Source organism: Macaca fascicularis, chromosome 15 (assembly GCF_037993035.2).
Source record: "Macaca fascicularis isolate 582-1 chromosome 15, T2T-MFA8v1.1".
NCBI classification, from domain to species: Eukaryota; Metazoa; Chordata; class Mammalia; order Primates; family Cercopithecidae; genus Macaca; species Macaca fascicularis.
This window is the reverse complement of record NC_088389.1, coordinates 84,519,010-84,533,167: the sequence shown is the minus strand read 5'-3', so window position 1 is coordinate 84,533,167 and position 14,158 is coordinate 84,519,010. Positions and strand designations below refer to the sequence as shown.

The window sequence follows — 14,158 nt, the reverse complement described above, 5'->3', positions numbered from 1 at the left end:
TCTCTCTATGTAAACATATAGCTGCTTTTCAAAGGCCTGCATAGGGAAGGACCCTGTAGCCTTTCCCTTTGGAACAGAGGAGTTTCAGGAGTCTTTGCGAAAGAGTACGTTTTTGACATCTGAGGGTTTGCATTGTGTCCATCTGTGTCTATAGGGGCAGGGTTAGGAGTATGTCTTAAAGTAGAAAAGGATGCTCATTTATTACTGAATCTTTGGAGTCGGGAGACTTTGGCAAGGGTAAAGTGGATTTCTTTCTGCTGGAGGGAACACAGAGCCAAACTGGTGAGGTTACAAGGAGACAGTTATCCTGCTTGGGGTGCACCGTGGGTTGGTGAGAATATGGCAGAGGTATGGTGAAGGTGCTGAAGGCTGTCCCTTTGGCTAGGTAGCTACTACCAAAAGCTGTCCTTAGACTGTAGGGGCACGCAGAGGGTGGTAAGGGATAGGTCCTCGCCTCATGAGCTTCCTAGAACATGTTATTTAATCTGTTTCTGATTGTTTTTGTGCGTGGAAAGGGGAGGGATATTAAAGGATGAATGTGACAGTTCTTCTGGGAAGCTGGTCCTGTTGTATAGGGGTTCTTCATTCAGGAAGAATGGCTGAAAACATCTTGAGTTCAGAGGCCTGCAAGTGAGAACAAATGGTAGACCAGTGCTAGGGTCTCCTCGGCAGAGCAGGGGAGCTCCTGGAGAGGGGTCTCTGAACTGCTGCATCCCTGCACCCTGAGAATCTGAGCATGAGGAGGAAGCAGAAAATGGATTTAAGGCAAATGAAGGGGTCTGGGGTCTGGTTCCAGTGAGAGAAACTGAAAGGAGGTAAGTCAGATTTTTCTTGACGGCCCAGTCAGGCTTCGTTCTTCAATGCCTGTCAGGACTAAGGCTGCTGCGCCCCCTGGTGTCCGACTGGCCGCCGATGCCAGCGAGCTGCCGTGGAGACCCGCAGGCTGCGGGACCCGGGGACCAGCTGGGAGGAGTCCACGGGTCAGATGCCTTTTCTTCCGTTTGCTAAGGGAGTTGAAGTTGAAATAGCCGTTGTTTTCTCAACTCTAGAGTCCAAATAGAGACTCTAGTGGAGAGCGAGAGGGGTTTTGTCTTTTTTTTTTTTGCATGCAATTGAGGCAGACAGGACAATGCCTGTTTAGAAGTAGCCTGGTGCGGTGGGAAGTACGCTGATCTGAAAGAAAAGACCTGCATTTTAGGTGGAGAGCTGGTCTGGGGCAAATCAATTAAAAATTTCCAACCTCCCCTTCTTTGTCTAAAAGCCAAAGGGGTTACAGTAAGATGTCTGTAAGGTCTTTTCTGAACTCTAATGTTGATTGGGATTTACTAGATCACCAATACACTGCACCCTCTTTTCTCAGAGCCTTGCAAATTTGACATTATTTTTTCAATCTACATGCAGGTGCAAATGTTATGTTTCAGCATCATGAGTTCCCTAATTGTGAGCAAAGATTTTAGTGTCTCCTTTCCTTTTCAAAATGAAAATATACCTCTTTCCAGCACAGACCCTCCCTCACCACCACCTTTTGTGGAGCCTCCTGCAAGAAAGCTGCAGAGTGAACAGGGCTTCAGTCTCTGCTCTGTTTCTTTTAAAAATAAAGTACTAAAGTATTGTGCTGGAAATTCTGCTACTAAGTGTTACATGTGGTAGGTGTGAATATATGCTTCAACAGTTCCAGGCATAAGACCAAAATCTTCCCCAGAATTAGCAGAGTTTTCAGTTATAATCTGGCTAACATTTTTCTACAAATAGGTACATAGACCAATTTGAGAGTACGTTCTCTCTAAGGGGCTACATGGTTGGGTTTCCATTGAAATTTAGGGCCATCCCTTGTACAGTCAGGTGATTTTTTTTAAGTGGGATCAGCCCTGGGGAATAATTATGTAGTCACTGAGGGTTTTTCTCTCCTAAAACCTCCAAGTCTAGTTTCTGAGGTAAGCAGTCTGTTATATCTCATGGCAGTTTCTTCCTTCAGCATTGCATTTAAATGGTTATCTCTATGTAATGGGTATAGTGTGTGTATGTGTGTGTGTGTAGAAATGGATTGTCCCATGAAGGATCACTTGAACAGCAACCTTAGTTTTACAGATGTGGAGGGAGTGTGTAGCACTTGTCCTGTTGTGAACACTGTCACTATTCCCTGTGTGGCAGGGGAGGAGCAGGTCCCTCTAAGTGAGAGAAGTGAACCAGAGGAAGAACAGCAGCACAAATGAGATGACCTGTAGCAACCAACCCCTGCCTCAGGGATGGGGAGATGCTGTGTGTGTGTGAGCATATGTTGGGTTGGAGTAAGCACAGTGACTTGGAACACTGCACCCCTCCCCAAAGGGAGGGGCTATGTTACAGGCTGAACTGTGCCACTTCAAAATCACCCTTGCTGCCTCAGAATGTGACTGTATTTGGAGATATGGCCTTAAGGGGGTACTTAAGTTATAATGAAGTGGGCCCGAATCCAGTATGACTGGTGGAGTCCCTGTAAGAAGTGATTAGGACACAGACATGTATAGAGGGAAGGCCACACGAAGACGGAGAAGGTGGCCATCTACAAAGAAAGAGGCCTCGGAAGAAACCAACCCTGCTGACAACCTGATCTCAGACTTGAGCCCCTAGAATTGTGAGAAAATAAATTTCTGCTGTTTAAGTCAACCAATCTGCAGTATTTTGTAATGGCAAGCACAGCAAACCAACACAAGATGATACTCTGCACCAACCCATTATGTACAGCCATTTGAAGATGCAGACCCAGGATTGCCAGATTCTCTAGTTGAAGAATCTTTTGCTTTTTAAATATCGGCAGCAGGGCTGGTTTCCTGGGTGTGTGTCCTTTGCAGTCACACGGGATCCCATACTTAGAAGTGCCCCACGTTGGCTTAAATGCCCTGCTTGCAATTCCTAAACTTTCAACAAGGAGCCTGCATTTTGGCATTGCACTGGTCCCTCACAAACTGTGTGGCCAATCCTAGCTGACAACTAGTACACATTTTAAAGAATGTGAATATTAAGATTATGGGGGCCCAAAGAAAATATGCCTGAGGCTGGGGCAATGTGAGACACTAGTACGAACTTTTTGTCACCAACTGGATTAAAACTTCCCACTCTCTGGTAATCACTAGGAGGGAACTTATGGATCCCAGTGGTTTTCTTGAAGTGGGAAAAAAAGGCACAGATACTCCCCAGGATGTTATTTCCCAGGATTCCACATGAGCTAGTGTGGCTCAGACCAAGATTTTCTTTTCTCAGGGATGGATACTGAGGATGTCACAATAAGAATATCTTGAGAAAAGGCCCCACAAGAGGAACTAGTGTTTGGGGTTGAGGGCTAAGTTTAGCCCTGCATGTGGCTGATGCTGGTGGGCTTTGGGAAGCTGGGGCTGAATATGCTACCCAGGATGGTCGGCAAGGCCCTGAGGGGCAGTGCAGTCCCATGTAAAAACAGCACCGAGACACAGCAAGAAACAACAGTGAGAGCAGGACTGATTTCATCTGCCATTTTTTGTCTGGGGTATACAAGCAGGACTCCTCTTTTGCACTGAGCGAGTTTCAGGATTATTAAGGGGTCCTCAGCTGACGTGAGTGAGGAGGTCTGAGCTAGAGAGTAAAACTGGATGGTCTGAGGGTCTGGGCAACCCTGAGCACTTAATTATGAATAATGATATACTTCAGTTTTATAGTGCATGCCATACCAGTGGATTCTAATTTGGAAGGGAAACTTTTGCTCTTGCTGAAAGGAATGTCAGTCACCAGTGAGTGGTCATGGGGCTATTATGGGGAGATTCTGTTTTTAAGGATATGCACTGATTTATAGAAGCTCACTGAAAATATTATAGCGGAATGTTTGGTCAGGAGGTCTGCTTTTCTAGTTCTATTTCTGCTCAGTATTGGCTAACTGAAGAGTGTAAATTTTAAAAGAAGTAATTTCTTATGCACACTATGCAAACTCCCTCAGGGAAATGAGTGAAAGACTGTTTGAAATGCTCTGAATTTCCTGGAAAAGAGTTGCTATATAAATTAATATAGGGCCTTCTTTTTCATTGCAGGTCTGCAGGACACACCAAAGAACTCCTCCAAGTCACACAAGGGAGAAAATTAACTTCGTTGGCTTCTATCAGGAAAGCTATTTTTTTCCTCTTCCTTCCTGCAAGTTTCCCAAACCCCATGACTCTGATTTCCAGGTCAGAGACTAAAGTTTTATTTTTCTTACCTGTATACTTTACATATGGAGAGTCCCCAAAGGAACATTGTGATGGGCTGATTATTGTGAGCCAGTTGTGGGCCAGACCTGGCTTCAGGTGCTGCAAAGGGAATTCAGTCACCCCTGCGCAGTGATCTGTGGGCCCCAAGTCAGCTCCTACTTTTTCCTGATAGACACACCCTCTTCCTCCCTAACAAGAAATAGCAGGGTTGGGGGTAGTGACCCAATATTTAAGAGGTTTGAAATTCTGCATGAGATATTTCTGAGTGAACTCCTAAATAACAGTTTCCTTAATCATGGAAAATAAGAACACTTCCTAACAATTTTACCTTAAAGACCATTGGTTTAAGAGAAATGGAAACTTATGTCCACATGAAAACTTGTAAATGAACGTTCACAGCAGCCTTTTCAGAATATCCAAAAAAAGAAAGCAATCCAAATGTCCATCAACCAATGAATGGATAAACTTTATGTGGGATATACATGTAATAGAATGCTATTTGGTAATGAAAGAAATGAAATATTAATACATGCCTTAATAAAGATGGACTTAAAATGTCATGCTAAGTAAGAGAAGCCAAGGAATATGTATTGTATCATTCTACTTATATGAAATTCCTAGAACAGGCAATTCTATGGGGACAGAAACTAGACTAGTGATTGCCTAGAACTTGGGGACAGTTTGGGGAACCTGGAGGATGACAGCAAAGTGGTGCAGAGTTTCTTTTTAGGTTGATGAAAATGTTGTAAAATTAATTGTAGTGATGGTTGTGCAACTTTGTGATTTTGTTAAAAACCATTGCATTTTGCCCTTTAAATGGATGAATTGCACAATGTGTGAATTAGATATAAATAAGTTTATTTATATAATTAAGACCTATTTATTGACATATAATTAATATATCAATAAATATGTACTATATAAAAGTAAATTTATAGTTATATAAAATGTGAATTATATGTAAATACATAAATAAAACTGCTAAAACTAAAAAAAAAAAAAATACTTAAAAAAAAGACTGTTGGTTTCTCTTGCATTTTCTGAGCCCAGTCACTTTGGGATAAATGCGTCCAGGCTTAAAAAGCACAGATTTTATGAGCTAACTAAAATGAAAATGTGAAAAATTGTGTTTTTTCCATAGGAGGAGAGTGTCTGATTTGCAGGTACACGCATACCCACAGTAGTCATATGTGTAATTCTTTTAAACTTTGCTGAAATTTTTCCCTAGCCTAAAATCATTAAAATATGTTTAAACAATGACACTGAGTTAGGTTGGTTGTTTTTGTCTGCCTAATGTTACTTTCCCCTTCTTTAGGTAGTAGCACCCCAGTTTTCTCTAAAAGAAACCACACACCCTATTTCCAGTTCATGTGGTTTGGCTATTGCTGACCTTACGCCCTAGGCTCTGTGACTCAGACCCCATCAGTCAGCATATTTTATCCAGTGGTCTGTTGGAGCCAACTCATACCAACTCGTCCAAAGCAACTGGTAAATGTTCAGAAATTCCATGTGCCAGTTGTTAAACACTCACCATTAAAATTTAAAGTTCATAACCTTATAATTAAATTATGTTAAAAATGAAGGTAATGATACATCAACCTTATCATCACTTCCTAATCATTTGACTGCATTTTACTATTATTTATGCTCTTGAGGTTACTTACATCTATTGGATCTGGTAGTAGAAATACTGGATAATGGTGTGCTGCTATACATCTCCTCCTAACTCCATGTTCATTGACTTCCCTTTGATAGCCTGAAGTTGGCCATGGTAGCAGTATTTACGCGACAGAACTGGGCAAATGCTACAAGATCAGGGTATACCCTTTCTTGCCAACGAGATTGTTAAACATTTGGCAGCTGTAGTGGGTTGAATGGTGGCCCCTAAAAAGATATGTCCAAATCCTAACCTGTAGAACTTGTGAATGTGACCTTATCTGAAAAAAGGCCTTTGCAGGTGTGACTAGGTTAAGGATCTTGAGATGAAATCCTCCTGGGTTATCCATGTGGGCTCTAAATACAATCATGTGTGCCCTTGTAGGATAAAGGCGGAAGGAATTTGACACAGACACACCAAAGAGACATAAAGATAAGATGAGGAGGCAATGGCCACACAGGCAGAGATTGCAGTGATGTGGCCAAAAACCAAGGAATACCTGGAGGCACCAGAAGCTGGATGAGACAGAAACAAAATCTCCCCCAGAGCTTCCAGAGGTAGCATGATCCTGCTGACACCTTGACTTTGGATTGGTGGCCTCCAAACATGTGAGAGAATAAATTTGTTGTTTTAAGCCACCGGTTTTTGGTAATTTGTTATGGGAGCCACAGGAAACTATTAATAATACACCAGCTCACCACTGCAGCACTAGTGTATGGTTCAGGGATGGGCATGTGGTACAAGCTAGGGCAATGGGAACTCAGCTTCTATCGTAAAACAAACCCTCTCCTTGGCCCTGGGGTTGCTGAGTGGTTCCACCTTTGCTACTATACATACCAATGAATGGAAGCAGCACAGAAGGTAGTAAAGTTTAGATTTAAAGAGAGACATTTCTGTCAACATTGTTTAAGAAACTGGATCTACTCTACCACTGGATTTTTAAATATTACATATTATATGAGAAAATTAATTGTTTTCTTTTTAAGCCAAATTCCTAACCAATATAGAGATGTTAATTTTTGGAGAACTTTTAAAATTGCTCATCTGCACAGACAGCATTTTAAATATATATGGTTGTTATCACTTGATCAGCTACTATTTAAATGAGGTATAACTGAGAAAGACAATCAGGAAAATATGTACCAAACAGTGAACAATTTAAGACCTACCTGAATTCAATCATGTTCATTTGTGCTACAAACACTTATATTAAGCCCAACCCTTATCTAAAGCATTCGATTCAGGACAGATATCCATCTATTTAAGAACTTACAATTTATTTGCCAGTAAAGGAATTTGGTATAGCCCACATATTGAGGTCACTAGCAGTATTAACTTTTCATTATATAGTCTATAATTTTCTGAATAGTTCTAAATTCAAGTAATTTTATTATTTTTCCTAAACAGAATTTGGTTAATGCACAATTAAAATACTTCAAATTCTTTATGAGATTACATTTAACTACATCCACAAATTATAACAAAAAATCTTTTGGCAAATTGAATGGTTTGGGCGGGAAAATATTCTTATGGTGATTTTCAATGATGTTGTACCTTTGGTTAATTTTGTACCTTCCAATAATTTTTATTTGTTAGTGTGGAAGAGCACTTTTCTGAAAGGAACATGTCACAGAAAACCCCAGGGATAGACATATTGTATTAATTATTTTTAAAACAAAAATAAAAGGCTTTTACATTCAGCATTTCTATCTTTAATGATTTTTCCAGGTTTAAGAGGTTTCAAATTAATTTTGTCACCCATAATCCTGTTTCTTTCCCTCCACTTTCAAATACCTTTGTTTTTTGATGAGCACATTTTGGATGAATTCCCAGTCAACTTTTTAATCTAATTAAATTCAGATAAGTTTAACTCAGATAACATTTACAGTCAGCTCCTTGATAGTTGATTAGCTGGGAGCCCATCTTTCAGAATTCTTAAAAAAAAAAAAAAAAGACTTTTGAGGATTGCTTTTTGTTAAAAGAGCCTATTACTAATGCTGATGTCACTGGCAACAATAAACTAACACCCACTTGTCTTGGTTTAAAATGACAATAGGCTTTCAAATGCAAATATTCAAATATTATATCATTCTTTAGCACTTCTGTATTTGCTAGTAGCATTACTTATCAAAAAGAATTGTTTTGAATATTTTCATGAGCAAGCAAGCAAACCACATCACATCACACACATGCACACACACACACACACACACACACACACGCATGCATGCAAAGCACATAAATGATTTCACTAATGACATATAGCATACATTAGTCAAGCAATTGTATTAATTCAAGTCTACACTCCCTGTAGTCTAGAACAGTCTCCGTCTTTGCTACACAACAGTAGCCACTAAAATCTTTTGGAAGATTAGGATCACTCAATATGAAGTTAAAAGAAAACATGAAAAAATGAAAGCTTAGTTTTAGGATTTCCCATTTTTTTAGCCCTATAATAGCCTAAAATAAAACTTGGGAACAAATGAGGTTTACCAATGACAAGAGTAAACAGACTCAAAGTAAGTGTTTACAGGCAAGGCAAGGAAGCTACTTCCTTTCCATTAACAAAAAGGAGCTTTTAAATCTTACTCATTCTTGATAATGCTGGCTAAGGAGAAGCCCAGCAAGTTTGCTTTTTCCTTAAAGCTAAAACAAAACTCAACACAAGAGTTGAAATACAAGGAACCAAAGAAAATCATTAATTTGTTCTTTGATGACAACTCTATGCCAGAGGTACAAGGGCATCTCTACATTAATTGTTTTCTTCATAAGGAAACCACTATAGAAATTTAGGTGAATGAATATAATTAAGTGGTTCTGTGGCTCCAACTGTAACACGTCATTTTAAAAAAGAAAAAATCAAACAACCCAACATTTGCCCAGGAACCAGAGGAGAAAAATAGCCTTCTAAGAGTTAGGTCCTCAAGATATTTCAAAGCTGCCTGGACAATGACTTGGAATGACTACAATGGTGAACCATTCTGCCTTGGACCCGAATCTAGATTTATGACCTAATATATCTTTCCCAACTCTGCCTGCCATAGTTTTATGAACATCAAGAACTGGGTGTCTGCCACTGTCAACAAATAGAGCTTCTCCAGAGCATTTCCATCCACAGAAACTCAAGTATCCCCAAAAGAACATAGATCTCAGTCTTCCAAGGCTGCCTTGGGATGCCTCAGGATGCCTCTAGCTTTCACCACAAATTGTAGGGAAACTGTTTTGGCACAATAATTCTTCAAGAAAAGGAAGAGCACCTGTTAATGCCCTGTGTTTTCTTGGTTTAACAATGTTTGGTGAGGCTAGGTCCAGTGGTTCATGTCTATAATCCCACACTTCAGGAGGCCAACACAGGGAAGATCTCTTAAGGCCGGGAATTTGAGCCCAGCCTGGGCAACACAGAGAGACACATCTCTACAATAAATTTAAAAATTATCCAGGTATGGTGCTGTGTGCCTGTAGTCCCAGCTACTTGGGAAGGCTGAGGTGGGAGGATTGTTTGGGCCCAGGACGTTGAGGCTGCAGTGAGCTGTGATCCTGTCACTGCACTCCAGTCTGGTTGACAGAGTGAGACTCTTTCAAAACAAAACAAAACAAAACAAAAACAAAACAAAACAAACAAAAAAGGACTTTGGGTCAGAGTAGCAAGAATGCACTGAGAAGCTAACTAAGCTTAGCTTAAGGGCTTCTCGTTTTTAGGGTCCTCTTCCAAACTCTTGTGCCTAATTTTATATTTGTAATTTTGCATTCATTTTATTAAGAGTCCTTTTAATTTAAGTATACATGCTACAAAATGGGGATCTGCTAGAGAAATTGCACCAAACCGAGCTAGAGAAGTTGCACCAAACTGAGCTAGAGAAGTTGCACCAAATTTTAGCTCAATAAAAGTGTAAAAATTAAACACAAACTCTTTGTCTTTTATGGACACTCCCTCACCCCCACTCCTGGCAAATCACCACTGGGACTGAGACTACTCAGTTTGAAGCCCTGGTTGTCAGTTGTCCTTTCTTAACTGTGGCAGTGATTCAAAAACTGGCTACAGTTTTCAGTTTTGTCCCCTCCTTGGAAGAACACTCCACTGCGGGCTAATTATTACAATGGCTTATAGACTCTAGAGACCCAGACGGGTTTCCAAGTGTGGTCCTCCTTTTGGTTAAGTGGTATCATTGTTCCAATGTCAACTAAGTTTTTGTTTTACAGTCAAGTTGATGGATTTGGACTAGGCTTCCACACTTTCCTAAGAGGTCTCTCTGAAGACCCAGCCATACGAACATTTATTTTTTTCTGATTATAAAAGTAATGGCATGTATATGTGTGTACATATACATATACACACACACATATATATGTACACATAAACATCTTTAAACTTTATAATATGTAGCATAGAAAGTGGAAATCCCCCATAATCCCACACAGCTGAGAAAAGCAGTTAAAATTTTTTCAAGGCATATATTAACATTTCACTTATTATTTTACAAAAAAATGGGATTATACTCAACTCAAAAGCATGCTGTTTTCTATCTAGCAGTATGTCTTAGACATCTTTCCATGTCAGTTGGTAAAAAGTTATCATCTTTTTAATCTATTAAATAGCTCCATGAAATTGTATTGTATGGCTGAACCATACTCTCCTTAACCAATTGCCTGTTAATTCACCTTTGAGTTCTTTCCAGTTTTTCCTGTAATAAATATTCTTGCAAACATCATTTTACTCTTAAACATCTTTGAGCAGTTGTAGAGTCTTTCTCTATGGTGAATTCCCAGGAGGTGAATTATTATTGGGTCAAAGGGTATGAGTATTTCATTTTTAATAGCTATTGCCAAATGGCCCTCCAATAATTTTATACCCATTTACACTCACAACCACACTGTAAGAAATTGTCTGTTTTCCCACCCTCTTAGCAACCCTAAAATCATGCAATTTTGGAATGTCTGATGTGAGTTAGGAGTTAACAGGTTCAGCCTGTGGAGTTTTTTTCCTTTGTGAAAAGCCAACAAAGAGATCAAAAGTCTCTCCCTTTCCTTGATGAACTCCCTGCTCTGGGAGAGCCAGCTGCCCAGACAGTCATCTAGTTAATGCGAGAGGTGAAAATTCTAATGCTTAATACTAGCGTCTGGCTGGATTTATTAGAAACAGTTTGTCTGTGAGTGTCTAAGAAAACGTGTCAGTAAGAAAATACCTAATAACTTAATTATTAAAGAAATAGAAATTGGTTCTTACTTTTTACTATAAACAACACATTTCATCTTATAGCATCAGAATGTTTAAATCTGCACAATTATTTGATTTCATTCCTACGTTTGTTGGAACAAAATAGTTTTAAAAATCCAGTCTTCAAAGGTGTGTGAAAAGTGACCCTGATCCAGCCCTTGAAGGAAGGGCAAGGTTTGCCAATATCCAGTCTTAAAGAGCATGTTTTTGACAGTTACTATGGTTTACATCTCCAGAATGAGGATCACTGGGCATTAGAATAAAAAGAAATTTTAGGAGGTTTCTAGTAAAAACATTACCAAACTCTGCTCCCCATAAAGCCTCAGGGTTGCTTCAGAGAGATGAGAGGGTAGTGGAGGAACAAGACAGCGGGGGGATTTAGGAGTCCTTGGTAATCTAACTGTAATTCCACCACATCAGCCCCATTTTGATCTGTGTCACATAGTGGGGTTGTGTATTGTGTTATCTGAGGCATGTAGATTTCTCATTTTCCTTGTCTGTAAAATAGACATAATAATAGTGCCTATTTTAGAGTAGTGAAGATTAAATTAAATAACGCTACACATGTAAAGTGTTTAACCCAGTGTCCTGCACATGCCAAGGACTCAGTAAATGTTGGCTATTTTATCTAAGATTTTGCTCTGAAACAGAATTCTCCTGCTAAAAAATAAATTTCGAGATCATCATTTATGTTTGTCATCTCTAAAATAAGATGATTATTTCTGATGTAATGGTTTTACATTTTATTTGTTTCCTGCTTCCCAGTGCAATGGTCATTTTCAGACCCTCTCATTCTCGGACCCCAGTCCAATTTTGCTGAGAAAGCTAAAGGCTCTGAGGATAACGTGTCTTCCCACACCCCAGGAGACTCCACTCACCACCAAGTGTGGCCAGACCATGGCTATTCTGTCCGTGTTCCTGTTGATTTGTAGAAGAAAGATGGTAGTATAAAAGTTTTCCCTGCCCTGTGGGACAAGATTCCTGCAGATAGACCAGGAGGAATAAACATGAAAGCTGTAAAATCTTAGAAATATTACTTAGTTTCCATCTTTTCCATAATGATGAGTTCATTTGAAGGAGTTCAGAAATAGATGCTTATACCTTCTAAGACTGGCTGGATTTTCTATTCTTGGCCAGACGTTTGTTCCAGGAAGAATTCATCCAACAAACATATGCTCTTATCAATTATTTTCTTAGGAAAGCTTGTCTTAGTGCACGGGAAGTTTTTAAGTTTTTCTAATGAATCACAGACATGAGGCAGGAGGGAGAGAGTATCAAGCGTGTTCCTTTCTGACTGGTCTAATGTGAGACCAAAAACTATGGAGTAAGAGCAAAACCTTGCAAACTGTACATCTTTTCTACCCAGGAACTCCTTCCATGCCAGTCACTGCTGATGCCTGAGAGCCAGATGTGGGCTTAGGGAACAGTTTCTCTATGTCAGGGCCATTCAGAGTCTGTAGCTGACTTAGGAACAAGTAGATGTAAAACCTAGAATTAAAGGCTGAAAACAGCATTTAGTGAAACCCCTCCCTCCAGACGCTCCTGATCAAAGTCTACCCTTGCACTAAGACAATTGATCTATAGTTGCATATATAAAATTTTGGCAACACTCTGTCCTCCTTGCTTTCAACAGAGGCTTTAGGCCCCTGAATCTGGGCATCGTCCCAGAATTGAGATCCAGTTGCATTACGCATACCAGAAGACACACCACCACAGCCGAGGCCCGTGCAACCACTTTCTTTTAACCCCGCGTCTGTGAAAAATTACTTTCCAAAAAAATAAGTGAAACCCGATGTCTTCTCTGGGTGGTTATTTTTGCACCTATGAAGTCAATAAAACTCCCCAGATTTATTAGACAGCCCTGCTGCTGAAGACAAGACCACTTCCTATTCCCTAGCGGATATGTGTGTCTTTCCTTTCTGTAATCTTCTGACCACAGATTTTAATTTTCTTTTTTTTTTTTCTTGAGACAGTCTTGCTTTGTCGCCCCGGCTGGAGTGCAGCAATGTGATCTCAGCTCACTGCAATCTCCGCCTCCCAGGTTTAAGTGATTCTCCTGCCGCAGCCTCCCGAGTAGCTGGGATAACGGGTGCGTGCCACCACACCTGGCTAATTTTTTGTATTTTTAGTAGAGATGGGTTTCACCATGTTGGCCAGGCTGGTCTCGAACTCCTGACCTCTTAATCTGCCTGCCTCAGCCTCCCAAAGTGTTGGGATTACAGGCGTGAGCCACTGTGCCTGGCTGAATTTTATTCTTTTTAAAAATTTTCCCAGGAAATTTGTCAGAACCCTCTAGGATAAGTGGTTTGGCCTGCACTAAAATTCCAATCTCTTGCACTGAAGAGTGATAAAATGAACATATTTCAGGCTCCTCTAACTTTTCTTCTTTACCTCCTATTTTAGAGGGCCCTCTTTTCTTTGCACCAGAATTAACAAGAGTTTTGGCTGTCTCTCCTTCCACCACTCTAAATGCTAAATGTAACACTTATCAACAAATTATACTCCTGTAAGAGTCCACTAACCCTGAGTTGATGACCATGATAATGAAAATTGGATGGGATTCTACTCAGTGCAACAGTATTTACTGGGCCCTCACCCTTTGCAGGTGCTCTACTGGGTATGGGAATGCAAAACTACAGAGCATAATATGTATTCTTTCAAGGAGTGTTGGGTCTACTAGGGGACACAAACATGTTAACAATTGTTATTTAATTGTGACAGTTTCCATAATGAACTCAGAATGTTGTGTGGGTACAAAGACTAAATTTGGAAAGGCCAGGAAAGGCTTTTCAGAGGAGATGTCTCTTGAGCTGTGCGTTTAAAGATGAGTAGGGATTCATCAGGTGATCCTGGGGAAGACATGCCAAGCAGAGGGACTAGCAAGTGCAGAGGGATCAGAGGTGTGAAACAGAAGGGCACATTTGAGATCTAAGAAGTTGTGAATTGGGAATGAGGGTCAAAAGGTTGTAAGCAACCTGTGTTCCTCCATGAATATGGGTGTGTATTTTCACTGATGGGGAAATGCTGAGGGGATTTAAGCCCTAGAGCAATTGTGATATTATGATAAATGAGAGGGCAAAGACTTGGAACCAA

At 40.1% G+C, this 14,158-nt stretch overlaps 1 protein-coding gene and 1 long non-coding RNA gene across 15 annotated transcripts in view; one reads left to right on the top strand and one right to left on the bottom strand.

Annotated features, from left to right (window-relative positions):
* LOC123569127 (uncharacterized) overlaps positions 1-7,551 on the top strand; it is a 43,189-nt gene extending 35,638 nt beyond the window's left edge. For both annotated transcript variants that reach the window (XR_012424697.1, XR_010581561.2), the window contains exons 2-3: positions 4,038-4,172; positions 6,235-7,551. This is a non-coding gene — a long non-coding RNA (uncharacterized lncRNA). The remainder of the gene's footprint in view (positions 1-4,037; positions 4,173-6,234) is intronic.
* NFIB (nuclear factor I B) overlaps positions 1-14,158 on the bottom strand; it is a 452,087-nt gene that overhangs the window by 271,514 nt on the left and 166,415 nt on the right. The window lies entirely within an intron of this gene.